The sequence below is a fragment of the Schistocerca piceifrons genome, chromosome 3, assembly GCF_021461385.2.
Source record: "Schistocerca piceifrons isolate TAMUIC-IGC-003096 chromosome 3, iqSchPice1.1, whole genome shotgun sequence".
In the NCBI taxonomy this organism is placed as follows: Eukaryota; Metazoa; Arthropoda; class Insecta; order Orthoptera; family Acrididae; genus Schistocerca; species Schistocerca piceifrons.
In genome coordinates this window covers 467,573,339-467,588,502 of record NC_060140.1, presented here as the reverse complement: position 1 = coordinate 467,588,502, position 15,164 = coordinate 467,573,339, and positions in this window count along the sequence as shown.

Genomic DNA, 15,164 nt, shown 5'->3' with positions numbered 1-15,164 from the left:
ATAAAAGCACCAGAGAAGCAATTCTGACGTTGTGGTTGATAATGGAAGCAAGACTAAAGAAAGATCAAGACATATTCATAGGATTTGTCGACCTGGAAAAAGCGTTCGAAAACGTAAAATGGTGCAAGATGTTTAGAATTCTGAGAAAAATAGGCTTAAGCTAGAGGGGGAGACGTAATATACAATACGTACAAAATCCAAGAAGGAAAATAAGAGGACGACCGAGAACGAAATGCTCAGATTAAAAAGGGTGTAAGTCAAGGATGTAGTTTTTCGCCCCTACTGTTCAATCTGTACGTCGAAGAAGCAATCATGGAAATAAAAGAAAAGTTTAGGAGTGGAATTAAAATACAAGGTGAAAGGGTATCATACGATTCGCTGGCGACGTTGCTATTCAGAGTGAAAGTGAAGAAGAATTACAGGAGCTACTGAATGGAATGGACAGTTTAATGAGTACAGAATACGGATTAAAAGTAAGTCGAAGAAAGACTAAAGTAATGAGAAGTAGTAGATATGAGAACAGCGAGAAACTTAACATTAGGATTGATGGTCACGAAGTAGATGGAATTAAGGAATTCTGCTGCCTAGGCAGCAAAATAACCAATGACAGCCGGAGCAAGGAAGACACCAAAAACAGACAAGCACTAGCAAGAAGGGCATTCCTGTTCAAGAGAAGTCTACTAGTACCAAACATAGGCCTTAATTTGAGGAAGAAATTTCTATGAATGTAAATTTGGAGTACAGCATTGTATGGTAGTGAAACACGGACTGTGGGAAAACCGGTTCAAATGGTTCAAATGGGTCTGAGCACTATGGGACTTAACTGCTGAGGTCATCAGTCCCCTAGAACTTAGAACTACTTAAACCTAACTAACCTAAGGACAACACACACATCCATGCCCAAGGCAGGATTCGAACCTGCGACCGTAGCGGTCGCGCGCCTCCAGACTGTAGCGCCTACAACCGCTCGGCCACTCCGGCCGGCGGGAAAACCGGAACAGAAGAAAATCTAAGCGTTTTAGATGTGGTGCTGCAGACAAATGTTGAAAATCAGGTGGCCTGATAAAGTAAGGAATGAGGAGGTTCTGTGCAGAATCGGAGAGGAAAGGAATATTCAGAGAACACTGACAAGTAGAAGGTACAGAATGATAGGACATCTGTTAAGACATGAGGGAATGACTTTCATGGTACTAGAGGGAGCTATACAGGGCAAAAACTGCAGAGGAAGATAGAGATTGGAATACATCCAGCAGATAATTGAGGACGTAGGTTGCAAGTGCTACTCTGAGTTGAAGAGGTTGGCACGAGAGAGGAATTCGTGGCGGGCCGCATCAAGCCAGTAAGAAGACTGATAACTTAAAAAAAATCCGCAGAAGAGGTAGGTCCGACTTGGGGAGTGGAAGTAAAAAGATCAGCAAACATCAATATGCGTAGCCTGTACTAATGACGGCTTTAATACAAACACCCTCCGCAGCCAGTTAGACCGATCGTGTCCACTTTCATGACATAGGAAGCAGGTTCTCTCTTGACTGATAAACATGACACGAATGCGGTATCCATACAGTTGTAAATATGATAGAATATTGCATTTGACATGCATATCGACAGAATGAATTCCTCTATAACACTGTAATCTTTGTTGAGTAGACCAGCTTTCACGACGGACATTTTTCACGTTACGATAAAGAGTCAATATGTCCTTTAGAAAGTTGTCACCTATGTTCGACGAGAGGTTGAACACTCGGACATTGGTATAGTCAATTTCAGCATCTGCGGTTAACACCATACTAACGGAAATATCGTGGTGCTTGAAGGCTATTTGAGAACCATGTCGCTACATTAATCTTTCAAAGTGAATACATAAATTTCACACAAAACATGTACTCGTCTGCGCCAAAATAAGCGGTGTGACGCTGATCAGAGTTCACATGAATTGTATCGACAAGCCAACCGTGGATTTCTAGAGACACAGGCTGCATGTATCGCGTCGTTTTATGGAAAGTAAAGCTCACAGTACCTTTTCGTGGAATCCATGGTAGCCAGAGAGGAGCGGCGGCGCCGCTGCAAGTAGACGAACGCAAACAAACAGTAAGGCGGGGCGCAGCCGCTACGACTCACTTGGCAGACAGAACAACACTGACGAGGAAAACTTCACACAAGCGACGCTGCGGCAAGCGAGGTAAACAGGAACCTTCCCGCTCGGCGCTCGAAGCGGAACTATAGCTTGACCACATAACGACGACACCGAGGCTCTTCCAGATCGCTCAATGTTGCACATCATAAGCTTCTGTTTCTGTTTTGCTTCTTTTTCCACAGCTGAGTACACCTTCTTTCTCTTTTCGTGCTTGATCTGTGTTCAGTTTTTGGTGGGCTACCCACTGGTCCATCTTACCACTAAATCTGACGGGAATTTCCCTTGTAAGTTACAAATCCATGAAGGACAAATCAACTTTTATACAGTTGCCCAAGTCGACTGTTGGTATTGTGATTGTGAAATGGGAAGACTAAGGATTAACCACAGCTAAACCAAGATCATGTGGACCTCAGGTACAGTCGTGAATTGCGGAGGGTGGTTGAGAAACACACATGAAATCAGAGGAAGAAACTGCTCGTGAGATGTAACGTATATGCAACAAATTTACAGCAGCAGCGGCTAACCCTAACCTGTATAACACTGTGTGTGTGTGTTGTACGAGTGTGTAAGAGGTCCATGATTAAGAAATTTGTTGCTAGCGCACTCGAGCAGATGTAATTTCGATGTATTGCTCACGCGCTGCCTGCGATATGTAAGCTATAAGAGAATCTCAGACCAAAGAGCAGTGTTGTCAGCAGTAGCAGTAAGTAGTTGCTAGCGAGCAGTCTGGTGTATCGTGTTGGCTGGGCCGGTCGTGTGCAGCGATGGCGGAGTCTCAGCGTTGTAGTATAAGGTAAAAGCAGCCTCGCGCATATGTAGTACTGTTATCTCAAATCCCAAGTAAATATTTTAAAAAATCTCTTAATAATAATCATTCTCATAAAAAGTAACTTTTGACGATCATTCATTTCAATTTAAAGAATTTACTAATTTCTCCAATCCATGGTCATCCCGATTATTGAAAAAGAAAAATCAGTTGTTCTTTTTATACATGGCAAATCTATCTGCCAGCATTGCACTGAGCTGCGCCAGTAAAAATTTCTTATAGGAGCAGATATATACGCGTTATCCGGCGACCTAATTGAGATAAGTTTTCCAATTTATTCATAAGGAATTTTCAGGGCCATGACGCAGCACTGCTGACGTCCAAATTTACCAGTTTAAATTCACAGTCAATATTGAAAGGTTATAAGTGAGCGACAATTTTTTTATTGATAGATTAGTCACATTATATTATTGGAAGGTTACGCTAAATGTGAATGATATAAATAATTACTGTTTCTACTGTTGGGAGGTTACGGAATTTATTTTGTGGGGAGGTTACACAAAACGTGAATATTATTTATAATATTTTTTATTTTTTGTGGGTAGGTTACACTTGGCGACCCTGCCAGGATCGTATTTTTGTGCATTTCTGAGAAGAAGTCATATATCTGCTCTTATTTACTTAATATTAAATGTAGTTTGCATCTGGCGCAACGAATTTACTAATTTGTCACTCTTTGCTTCACAGATCATCGGCAATATATTGTTCTTTGTTGGAATTGTATTTGTTCCATTTTTGCTTTGTCTTTGTTTGATTTGTGCTTAACTTGTAGTTGTGAAAATGCCGCAAAAAACTGCTAACAGTACATCGCGATGTGCAATGAGTGAAAAAGCTGACTCGAATAATTTGACCGATCATACTAGCGACAATCAGTGTAATAATGATAATCCTCTAATTACAGATAATCAGTGCATGCCAATCACTAGTAATGATTTTGATCCTAATGATGAAGAAACAAATTCAATTATGTCCACAGTAAATGTAACAATTGATGACATGGCACATTCCGTTACAATGAACACTGTCCAGTTTGACATGCCTGATTTGCAAAATTTATGTAGCGAACAGATAATTGTTTCTAATGAAGGTGACCAATATACACAAAACACGTCAGATTCATTTGGTTCCGATGTAGTGGTCAACAGTGCAAACCCAATTAGCGAACCTTTTCGTGAATCAGACAATGACCAAATGGTTATTCAAAACGTGTCACATGCAGATACACCATCACACATCATAGAAAATGGAGTCGCTACTTTTGGCATGGATCAAGTTATGGCAGTATTGATACAACTTAATGAAAAACTAGACGACAATTCCAAACAGTCGAATGAAAAACAAGACAACAATTACAAACAACTTAATGAAAATCTCAAACAGTTGAACGAAAAACACGACAACCTTAATGAATCGAACAAACAACTTAATGAAAAAATTAAGGCTTGTGCTAGGAACAGTAGTGAAGAAATTAGATCTGTGGCACAAGAATCAAGTAATACACATGCAGCCACAACCAAATTACTTAGAGATGAAATTAGTGCAGTCGCTAAACAATGTTCTGAAAACGCAACACAGTTACGCGACGAGTTTAAATTAATGTCATCAGAACTTTCACGCACACTGGATGCGAAAGTAGACACGAAATTTGAACAACAAAACAGCCAAATTGACGAACGTTTTAATCACCACCTACAAAGCAGTGAAACGCGTTACCGTAGATTTATACAGGAACAGAACAAAGTAAAGAAACAAGTTATGGAAACAATTACTGCACAGAGACAGGAAGATAAGCGTCAAATGTTTACGAAGGCAAAAACATACGTAGACAACAATATTGCTACAGTATCAGATGAAATCAAACAGCCGAACACCGAATTGCATGATGAAATCTCCGATCTTAAAACAAAAACACACACACACGCAGTAGACTTTGAGACAGTGACCAACAGACTTGAACAATTAGAATTAATACAGGACCCCAATGCCATCAAAGCAGACGTTAAGAAATTAAACAAAACCATACGTAAAATCAAAAAACAAATTAATGCTTGTGACACTAAAAATGATAATCAGGTTAAAGCATTGACTGAAAAATTTGATGAATTGGCCAGTCGTATTGACGTTATCGAAAATAACAATGACATCAAATCAGACGATACGTCACCAATTTCGTTCAATCAAACACCCGAATTCCAAAACTTACAGCAGACAATTAGTGAGATAGGTTCGTCCAATAATACATTACGTAGAAAATTGTCGTCTTTACAGCAAGAAGTGACAGAGATGAAAAATTTTTCAGCCTCTAACACGGCACAGCATGCGCCACATTCCGAACATATCTCACACTCATACAGCCAGTATAATTTAGGTAATTTACAGAGAGTACGTGACTTAGATTCCGAACAGTCACAGACAAACAGATTATCACTCAATCCTGAACCTGTTCAGACATACAGAGACGATGATTTTGATTACAAGCACATTCTGTCCATTAGGAAATTTAAGGTATATAAAAATGGCAGAACACAGATTCACTACTTTGACTGGATACAACAATTTGCTTTTGAATTTTCACTGGCATCGCCTGTAACGCAGAAACTAAAATTTATTTGCAGCGCGTTAAGTGACCTCAGGGGATTCATTACACTTCGATGAATATGTGCCGTAGCGTGCACAGGGCCCAGAGCCGTAGTAGTGCTGATTCATCTTTAGTTTTCTGCACTGCTGCCTTCTCTTTTACTGTCCTTTATATCTATCAAAACAACTCTTCAACTATCGATCTATCTAGGATTAAGAATGAGTAAAGAAAACCATTATACAAGTATTACCTGAAAGTGACAGTTTTCATTAGACGCTCCAGGAATGACAATCATCAGCATTTGAATAACAGACAAAATTTTAATCAGTAGTTCCCTCAAAATTTTCAGCAATCGCAGACACAGTTTGGCGACAATAGAGGCTTTTCCCCACAACATCAACAAAACCAGTCGGTTAGCATACCTAACCAACAATGTAGTCTTCAAGGTAAAACAAGTTTTAATGTTTCGCCGCCTACACGTATAGCGTCGGCTCCACCAAATAGTAACGCACAGCAACAAGGAAATCAGTATGTACAGAAAACACATCATTTCAATTCCTATCGCAATGCACCGTATAGCAATGATTATCATGACAGACGTAAAAGTAATGAGCACAGTTTTCAGCGTAACAGTCGGTCTTACCAGCAGCAGAATCATCCACAACAACAGATTATTATGAATGAACCAGACAGTCGGTAACATCCCGAACCTAAAACGTCAGGAAGAAATAACAGAACAGTACAAATAGTCGAGATGCCACAGCATCCTGCCGCAAATAACAGCACGTCAGAAAGAATTTGACTAGATACAGTGCAGAATGAATCTTCCAGCAACGTAAGCACTACTTTTGACACACAGAATCTTGTTCACGAAAGTGTTATTACTTTTGACGACATCCGAGACACACTTTTGCATGAAAAACCAGTTATTCAAAAAACCATTTCCCACCCTGTCATTGAAGTAAAGATCGGATCATCCACATTTTCAGCAGTAATCGATTCTGGATCACCTATGTCAGTTATAAATGAAGAAACCTTCAACGAATGTAACAAAGAGAATACCTATCCTACGTTACCATTAGGCAAAACTAAAGTAAAAGGAGCAGTATCTGGTAAAGGAGTAGATGTAAAATTACAGACACACTTATCGTTTTGTATTGCAGGTCATACGTTCCATTCAAATTTTTGGATTGTGCCCTTATTGACAACAGACGTTATTTTAGGTACGAATTTTCTGGTACAACACGACGCAATTATTGACTTTCAAAATTCATATTTAATGTTAAAGGATGAGAATGTACAACTAGCATTAGAATTTCAGCACGCTTTATCTGCAGAAGAACAAACAATTAATCGGACAGAGGTCATTTCTGCATCACGTAACATAAACTGTCATTCCAGATTGTTCACAGATACGTACGTACACAACTATAATACACCAGACGAAGCGAACTATGACGTTATGCAAATGATTTCTGAGAAAGTAAAACAAAGCAGTGCAAATACAGACGTCGAACGTACTCAACTACGCAATATTCTTTTACAGCAAGCTCCAGTTTTTGACAACGTCCCTGGTACTATGTCCAATTTTATGTATGAATTTCAAGTTAAACAGCACGACACATTTAAAGTTGAACATTATCCCATTCCGTATATCCACAGAGAACAAGTTAAGAAAGAATTACAAGCTATGCTAGACCAAGGAATTCTTGAACCGGCAGTTAGTCCGTACATAAACCCGCTCCATATTGTTAAGAAAAAGGATAGCTCACTTCGCCTCGTACTTGATTGGTGTCATGTCAACGACATTATTATTAATGAAACAGATCGCCCACAGACACTAGAAGAACTTTTACAGAAATTTCATGGTACTGCTATTTACTCGACACTATATTTGAAATCGGGATTTTGGCAAATCCAGCTCCATCCGAACTGCAGAAAGTACACAGCATTTCTCTGTTTTGGTGATTGTTATCAATTTTGCAAATTACCGTTCGGTTTAACAATTTCTTCAGCAGCATTTATTCGCGGTTTGAATAGTATACTTCCGACAGAACTTAAAGACAGAATCACAACATTGTAGACGACATTCTTATTGCAGAAGCTAACTGGTCTGAACACAATCTGATTCTTGAACAACTGTTGCAAACTTTTCGTGCACAAGGACTCACAGTTAATCTTAACAAATCGCACTTTGGCAAAACTTCTATAAAATTTCTTGGACATGTAATTTCAGCAGAAGGCATTGCGCCTGACGCGGAAAAACATCAAGCTTTACGTGACGTTACTGTTCCCACGACAAAGAAACAATTACGCAGCTTTCTGGGTTTAATTAACTTTTTCAGTAAATTTATTCATTACTCTGCTTTAGACACCCCTAGGTTATGCCAATTGACAGGTAAAAACGCTATTTGGTCCTGGGATAGCCAAGCGCAGTCTGCATTTGTCAGTGTAAAACAAGCTTTGTTGAACGCACCTCTTTTATCACACCCAGAACTTACTAGAAATTTTTCCATTGCCACCGACAGTTCTAACACCGCTTTAGGCGTACATATTTTTCAGGAAATTGAAGAAGACGGTACTACAGTAATTAAAAACATCGCCTTTGCAAGTCGCATTCTGTCACCTGCTGAACGCAATTATTCTGTCACAGAACTTGAAACATTATGTGTTGTATGGGCATTTACGAGATTTAGGCATCTTCTTTATGGAAGACATGCAACCGTTTACACGGATCATAGAGCTACACAGTTTTTACTTTCCGCTAAATTTACACATGACAGGTTAAGCAGATGGAAACTTTATTTACAGGAATTTAATTTTACAATTGTTCACATTCCCGGTACACAAAATATTGTAGCAGACGCACTATCCCGTTCTCTCAGCAACAATCAGCAAGACATCGCAACCAACTTCTGCCAAACAAATTTTAGCGTCATGTATATTCAACAAGTCGCATTTGAAAATTTCATTTCGTCGTCATTACGAGACATAGCACAGGAGCAGAGCAAAGACAACGTATGGAAACACCTTTGGCAAGGTAAGAATAATGTTACCATTAGAAACCATTACACTGTACGCAATAATATTCTGTTTCGCCGCTCTCACCCTGACAGCAACAACTGGTTACTATGCATTACTAACGAGCTTGTTAACAAATTAATTTGGCATACTCATTTAAGTTACGCACATTATGGAGCCAGAAAATGTTTTCTTATACTGAGACAGAACTGTTATTTTGCGAACATGGAGAAACGTATTCGACGAGTTTTAGCGTCATGTAAAATCTGCCAGAAAGCTAAATCAGACACGTCTTCACATATTCCTCCGTTACATCCTATTGTACCCGTTAAATTGAGACACATGGCCGCTGTAGACATTTTTGGTCCGATTCCCAGATCTAATAGAGGTTTTTCTTAATCTTTGTCGCTGCTGAACTCACTTCGAAATTTGTTACCTTCAGTTCGTTACGTAAAGCTACTGTTAAAACTATTTCGAATGCATTTGTAAAAGATTTTTTACTTCATGTAGGGCATGTATTGAAAGTAATTTCCGACAATGGACCGCAATTTCGATCTGCATTATGGACCCGTATGTTACGAGCTAGAAACATTTCTCCGATCTATATATCCAAGTATCACGCTTCTTCGAACCCTTGTGAACGACTGGTGAAAGAAATTGGTAAACTATGTAGAATATACTGCCATAAAAAACATATTGACTGGGACATACACATACTCTCATTCCGGGATGTAATTAACTCCATACCAAATGAATCTACTATGCTATCTCCGACTGTTATATTGAAAAATGTTGAACCACCTAACAAAATTAAAGAATTAGTATATTTTCCTACATCTCGTCGACTGCGTCACCATGAAATAATTGACATTGCGCTCAACAACATCAAACGTGCCGCAGAGCGCCGGAGAAAACAGCAAAAACAGTTGTACACGCCGTGACTTTCACATTGGACAGAAGATATTAGTACGTACACACTATTTATCCAACAGAGGAAAGCGTAGATGCAGTAAATTTGAGCTTCTATACGCAGGTCCATACAGAATTCGCAGCATTCCTCACTCCAATGTAGTAGATGTTGAAACTTTGAGAACCAGAAAAAGCAAGGGCAATCACCATGTCTCCAATATTAAACCCTTTATTGAATGAACATACTTTATGATTTATCACACTGTAATGCCATTACTGATATTTATATGGCCACTTAAGCAATTATGTATATGTGACTACTTACTGATGATGATCATATTTTTTCTTGGCAAGTGCCCGGCAAGGTAAAGTTAGCAGGTCGCTTTTCTTGTCGTTACACATCAGACTGTGCACATTTTTTCATTTTTCGTGTATGTATGATTGTTTTCCTGTTTTGTCTGTATGTACTACGAAATCATTAAGATATAACAAACACCAGATGACTTTGACATTTTTCCTTATACCTCAATATCTTGACTATTCTACATTTTTTGCTGCTACATTATGATACTGTGTGTACATTTTTTACTTGAAAACTGTCTATGTTTTTGACACAATACGTTATCTGTCATGCTATGCTGTATGCTTAATTATATCACTGGAAACAAGTTTTTATTCAAAGAGAATATGATTTAAGTGCAAGATATTAATCTTTATTCATCATTTTCAGAAAGCAATACCGTGAAAAACAAATAAATTAAACAACCACAGTGGTTTACTATGAAATGGAAATTTTACCATCAGAATGAAGGAAAGAAAATGCAATATCTTGTCATGAAGAGTAAATGGATCAGAATTAACAAGCATTAACCAGAATATACTATACACATCGTATGATAGCAGTCTTGACTAATTATTTTTCTTTCAGAATACGAGGCGATTGATGCAGGCTGTCAGACAGAACTACACATGTGAGACCTGAGTTTCTCCTGGCGTATACGACTTTCAAATAACTTCCGGGAATTCAGCCAGGTAACACTTTCAGCGACCGCCGATATTTCGGCGGGAGAACACCCCGACATGTTCAAGGCAAACTGCAACGGACAGGCGGCGTACATGCAAATTTAATACCTCGGTTCTCGGACAGAAGCAGGAAAGATAAAACACACACACACAACACTAGTGCCACCAAAGATGACCAAAGTCAGAGCTATCGATAGTGAGACTATGAATTCGCAGGTGAGGCAGCATTGACTCTGTTCCTCTGTTTTTTGACAAGGGAGAGAGCCGGATTCTAAACAGAGTTTAAACAGAAACCTCCATCCCTGTTAACGAGGTTGCTCGCTAATTTAATCTCTACTGCCTCCCTAATAACACTGTCCCAATAGCTGGACGCGCATGCCAGTATCTCGGTGTTATTATATAACATGGGGTGACCAGTATTCAAGCAATGTTCGGCAATAGCAGATCTAGTTGGCTGCTGTAATCGTGTGTGCCGTTTACGCTCATTACATCTGTCCTCCACGGTCCTGATAGTTTGACCAATATATGCCATGCCGCAGCTACAAGGAATACGATATACACCCGCCTTACGCAATCCAAGATCATCCTTAACGGAACTCAAAAGTGCTCTAATTTTAGATGGAGGTCGAAAAACACATTTCACATCGTATTTCCGTAAAATACGACCGATCTTATTGGACGTGTTTCCTACGTAAGGCAAGAAGGCAGTAGACTTAGGTGTTGACTCAGAATTATCATCAATCACCCGATGTACAGTTGGTCGATAGCGCAACGCACGTTCAATCTGTCTATCACTACAACCATTTTGACGAAATGTAACTTCAAGATGGGACAGCTCAGCTGGCAAAGTCTCAGCGTCAGAAACGACATGTGCCCTGTGTAACAAGGTACGAAGTACCCCTTTTGATTCAGCGTATCGCAGAATCGATGCTGACCCCACGAAAAGTGTTGAGAGAAAGACCAACAGCCTCCTGAAGAAAAGTGGTTTGTCGCAGGACACAATCAAGAGGCTTAACACCTATAGTGCGGTTCCCCCTAGGTTATATGGCCTTCCAAAAAACTCCTGTTTTGAATGATGACTTCTGAATAATACTGATTAATGTTTTGTAAAACTATATGAATACTTTGTAACTGGCCAATGAGTGCCAATAATTACTACAATCAGATGAGTTATGAATAGTGTTTTGTAATGCTCAATACTTGCTACATGTTTAGTAACTGGCCAATGAATGCCACTGTTTACTGTAATATGAAGACTTATGCATAAATGCTATGCCATTAATTAACTCTTGCTTTGAATGATGACTTCTGAATAATGCATATAAATGGTTTGTAACTGGCCAATGAGTGCCAATATTTACTGTAATTAGATGACTTATGAAGAATGTTCTGTAATAATTTTTGTAATAAGATGACTTATTAATACTGTTCTGTAATACTCCCTACATAGTACGGAAATGTTTAGTAACTAACCAATGAGTGCCAATAATTATTCAAATCGGTTGATACACTAATGTAATTCTGAATGATGACTAGCATAAGAGTTAATGTCCTTCACCTTCTGACCTATTTACCAGAAATTAATGCAATATCCGTTTGTCCTGTCCCTCCTCAGGATCATGGAGCACTATATTTGGTTTTTGCACTAACTCTACGTTGATGTAAGAGTATGCATTCTTCAAGAATGTGGTGTTGACATATCAAGCTGTCCACCACCTTGCACGATGGAGATGTTATTATGGTCCTACTGTTTGGTGTACCTAATGTACTACCAAAATGATAACATACAATATTAATGCAACATTTCTGTGTCTTGGCTACACTGATGAATACTTCAGGGAAGAGAAGTTCAGATTGTCTCACTTGGTGTTGTGCTTCTGTAGAAAGATATGGACTTTCAGTGCAGCTACGTGCAACCTACTGTGCTACAACCATGATGCAATCCTTCCCATTCCTTTCCCAGTTCTTGTAAAATGGTAAAGACTTATATAGTGCGTTTAAATTCTTGTAAAATGATAAAGACATATACAGTGCTTGTGCACTTCTTTTATTTAGTTCTTGTAAAAAAAAAATACTAAAGACTTATACAGTGTATGTGCACTTCATTTCATTTGTTAATAAGATCAGTTGTCCTAAATATGCTAAAGACTTTTACAGTGCGTGTGCACTTATGTCATTTGTTAATATATTTTGTACTCAGTGCGTGTGCACTTTATTTCACTCCTTCATATGTCTAATTCATGTAAAAATGCTACAGACTTTTACAGTGCGTGTGCACTTTATTTATTTAGTTCTTGTAAAAAAATGCTAAAGACTTCTACAGTGCGTGTGCACTTTATTTCACTCCTTGATATGTTTAATTGTTGTAAAAATGCTAAAGCGTTTTAGAGTGCGTGTGCACTTTATGTAATTTGTTAATATCTTTTGTACTCATTGCGTATACACTTTGTCAATCAGTAATGTATATACTCTGTGACTGTAGACTTAGTAAACTAAATAGATTATAGAAAAATTTGTTGCTCATGGCAAGTCCAATTGACTCACCATTGCTGCCAAATTCCCCCCCCCAGTGGAGGGTTATGTAAGAGGTCCATGATTAAGAAATTTGTTGCTAGCGCACTCGAGCAGATGTAATTTCGATGTATTGCTCACGCGCTGCCTGCGATATGTTAGCTATAAGAGAATCTCAGACCAAAGAGCAGTGTTGTCAGCAGTAGCAGTAAGTAGTTGCTAGCGAGCAGTCTGGTGTATCGTGTTGGCTGGGCCGGTCGTGTGCAGTGATGGCGGAGTCTCAGCGTTGTAGTATAAGGTAAAAGCAGCCTCGCGCATATGTACTATTGTTATCTCAAGTCCCATGTAAATGTTTTAAAAATATCTCTTAATAATAATCTTTCTCATAAAAAGTAACTTTTGACGATCATTCATTTCAATTTAAAGAATTTACTAATTTCTCCAATCCATGGTCATCCCGATTATTGAAAAAGAAAAATCAGTTGTTCTTTTTATACATGGCAAATCTATCTGCCAGCATTGCACTGAGCTGCGCCAGTAAAAATTTCTTATAGGAGCAGATATATACGCGTTATCCGGCGACCTAATTGAGGTAAGATTTTCAATTTATTCATAACGAATTTTCAGGGCCATGACGCAGCACTGCTGACGTCCAAATTTACCAGTTTAAATTCACAGTCATTATTTAAAGGTTATAAGTGAGCGACAATTTTTTTATTGATAGATTAGTCACATTATACACTCCTGGAAATTGAAATAAGAACACCGTGAATTCATTGTCCCAGGAAGGGGAAACTGTATTGACGCATTCCTGGGGTCAGATACATCACATGATCACACTGACAGAACCACAGGCACATAGACACAGGCAACAGAGCATGCACAATGTCGGCACTAGTACAGTGTATATCCACCTTTCGCAGCAATGCAGGCTGCTATTCTCCCATGGAGACGATCGTAGAGATGCTGGATGTAGTCCTGTGGAACGGCTTGCCATGCCACTTCCACCTGGCGCCTCAGTTGGACCAGCGTTCGTGCTGGACGTGCAGACCGCGTGAGACGACGCTTCATCCAGTCCCAAACATGCTCAATGGGGGACAGATCCGGAGATCTTGCTGGCCAGGGTAGTTGACTTACACCTTCTAGAGCACGTTGGGTGGCACGGGATACATGCGGACGTGCATTGTCCTGTTGGAACAGCAAGTTCCCTTGCCGGTCTACGAATGGTAGAACGATGGGTTCGATGACGGTTTGGATGTACCGTGCACTATTCAGTGTCCCCTCGACGATCACCAGTGGTGTATGGCCAGTGTAGGAGATCGCTCCCCACACCATGATGGCGGGTGTTGACCCTGTGTGCCTCGGTCGTATGCAGTCCTGATTGTGGCGCTCACCTGCACGGCGCCAAACACGCATACGACCATCATTGGCACCAAGGCAGAAGCGACTCTCATCGCTGAAGACGACACGTCTCCATTCGTCCCTCCATTCACGCCTGTCGCGACACCACTGGAGGCGGGCTGCACGATGTTGGGGCGTGAGCGGAAGACGGCCTAACGGTGTGCGGGACCGTAGCCCAGCTTCATGGAGACGGTTGCGAATGGTCCTCGCCGATACCCCAGGAGCAACAGTGTCCCTAATTTGCTGGGAAGTGGCGGTGCGGTCCCCTACGGCACTGCGTAGGATCCTACGGTCTTGGCGTGGATCCGTGCGTCGCTGCGGTCCGGTCCCAGGTCGACGGGCACGTGCACCTTCCGCCGACCACTGGCGACAACATCGATGTACTGTGGAGACCTCACGCCCCACGTGTTGAGCAATTCGGCGGTACGTCCACCCGGCCTCCCGCATGCCCACTATACGCCCTCGCTCAAAGTCCGTCAACTGCACATACGGTTCACGTCCACGCTGTCGCGGCATGCTACCAGTGTTAAAGACTGCGATGGAGCTCCGTATGCCACGGCAAACTGGCTGACACTGACGGCGGCGGTGCACAAATGCTGCGCAGCTAGCGCCATTCGACGGCCAACACCGCGGTTCCTGGTGTGTCCGCTGTGCCGTGCGTGTGATCATTGCTTGTACAGCCCTCTCGCAGTGTCCGGAGCAAGTATGGTGGGTCTGACACACCGGTGTCAATGTGTTCTTTTTTCCATTTCCAGGAGTGT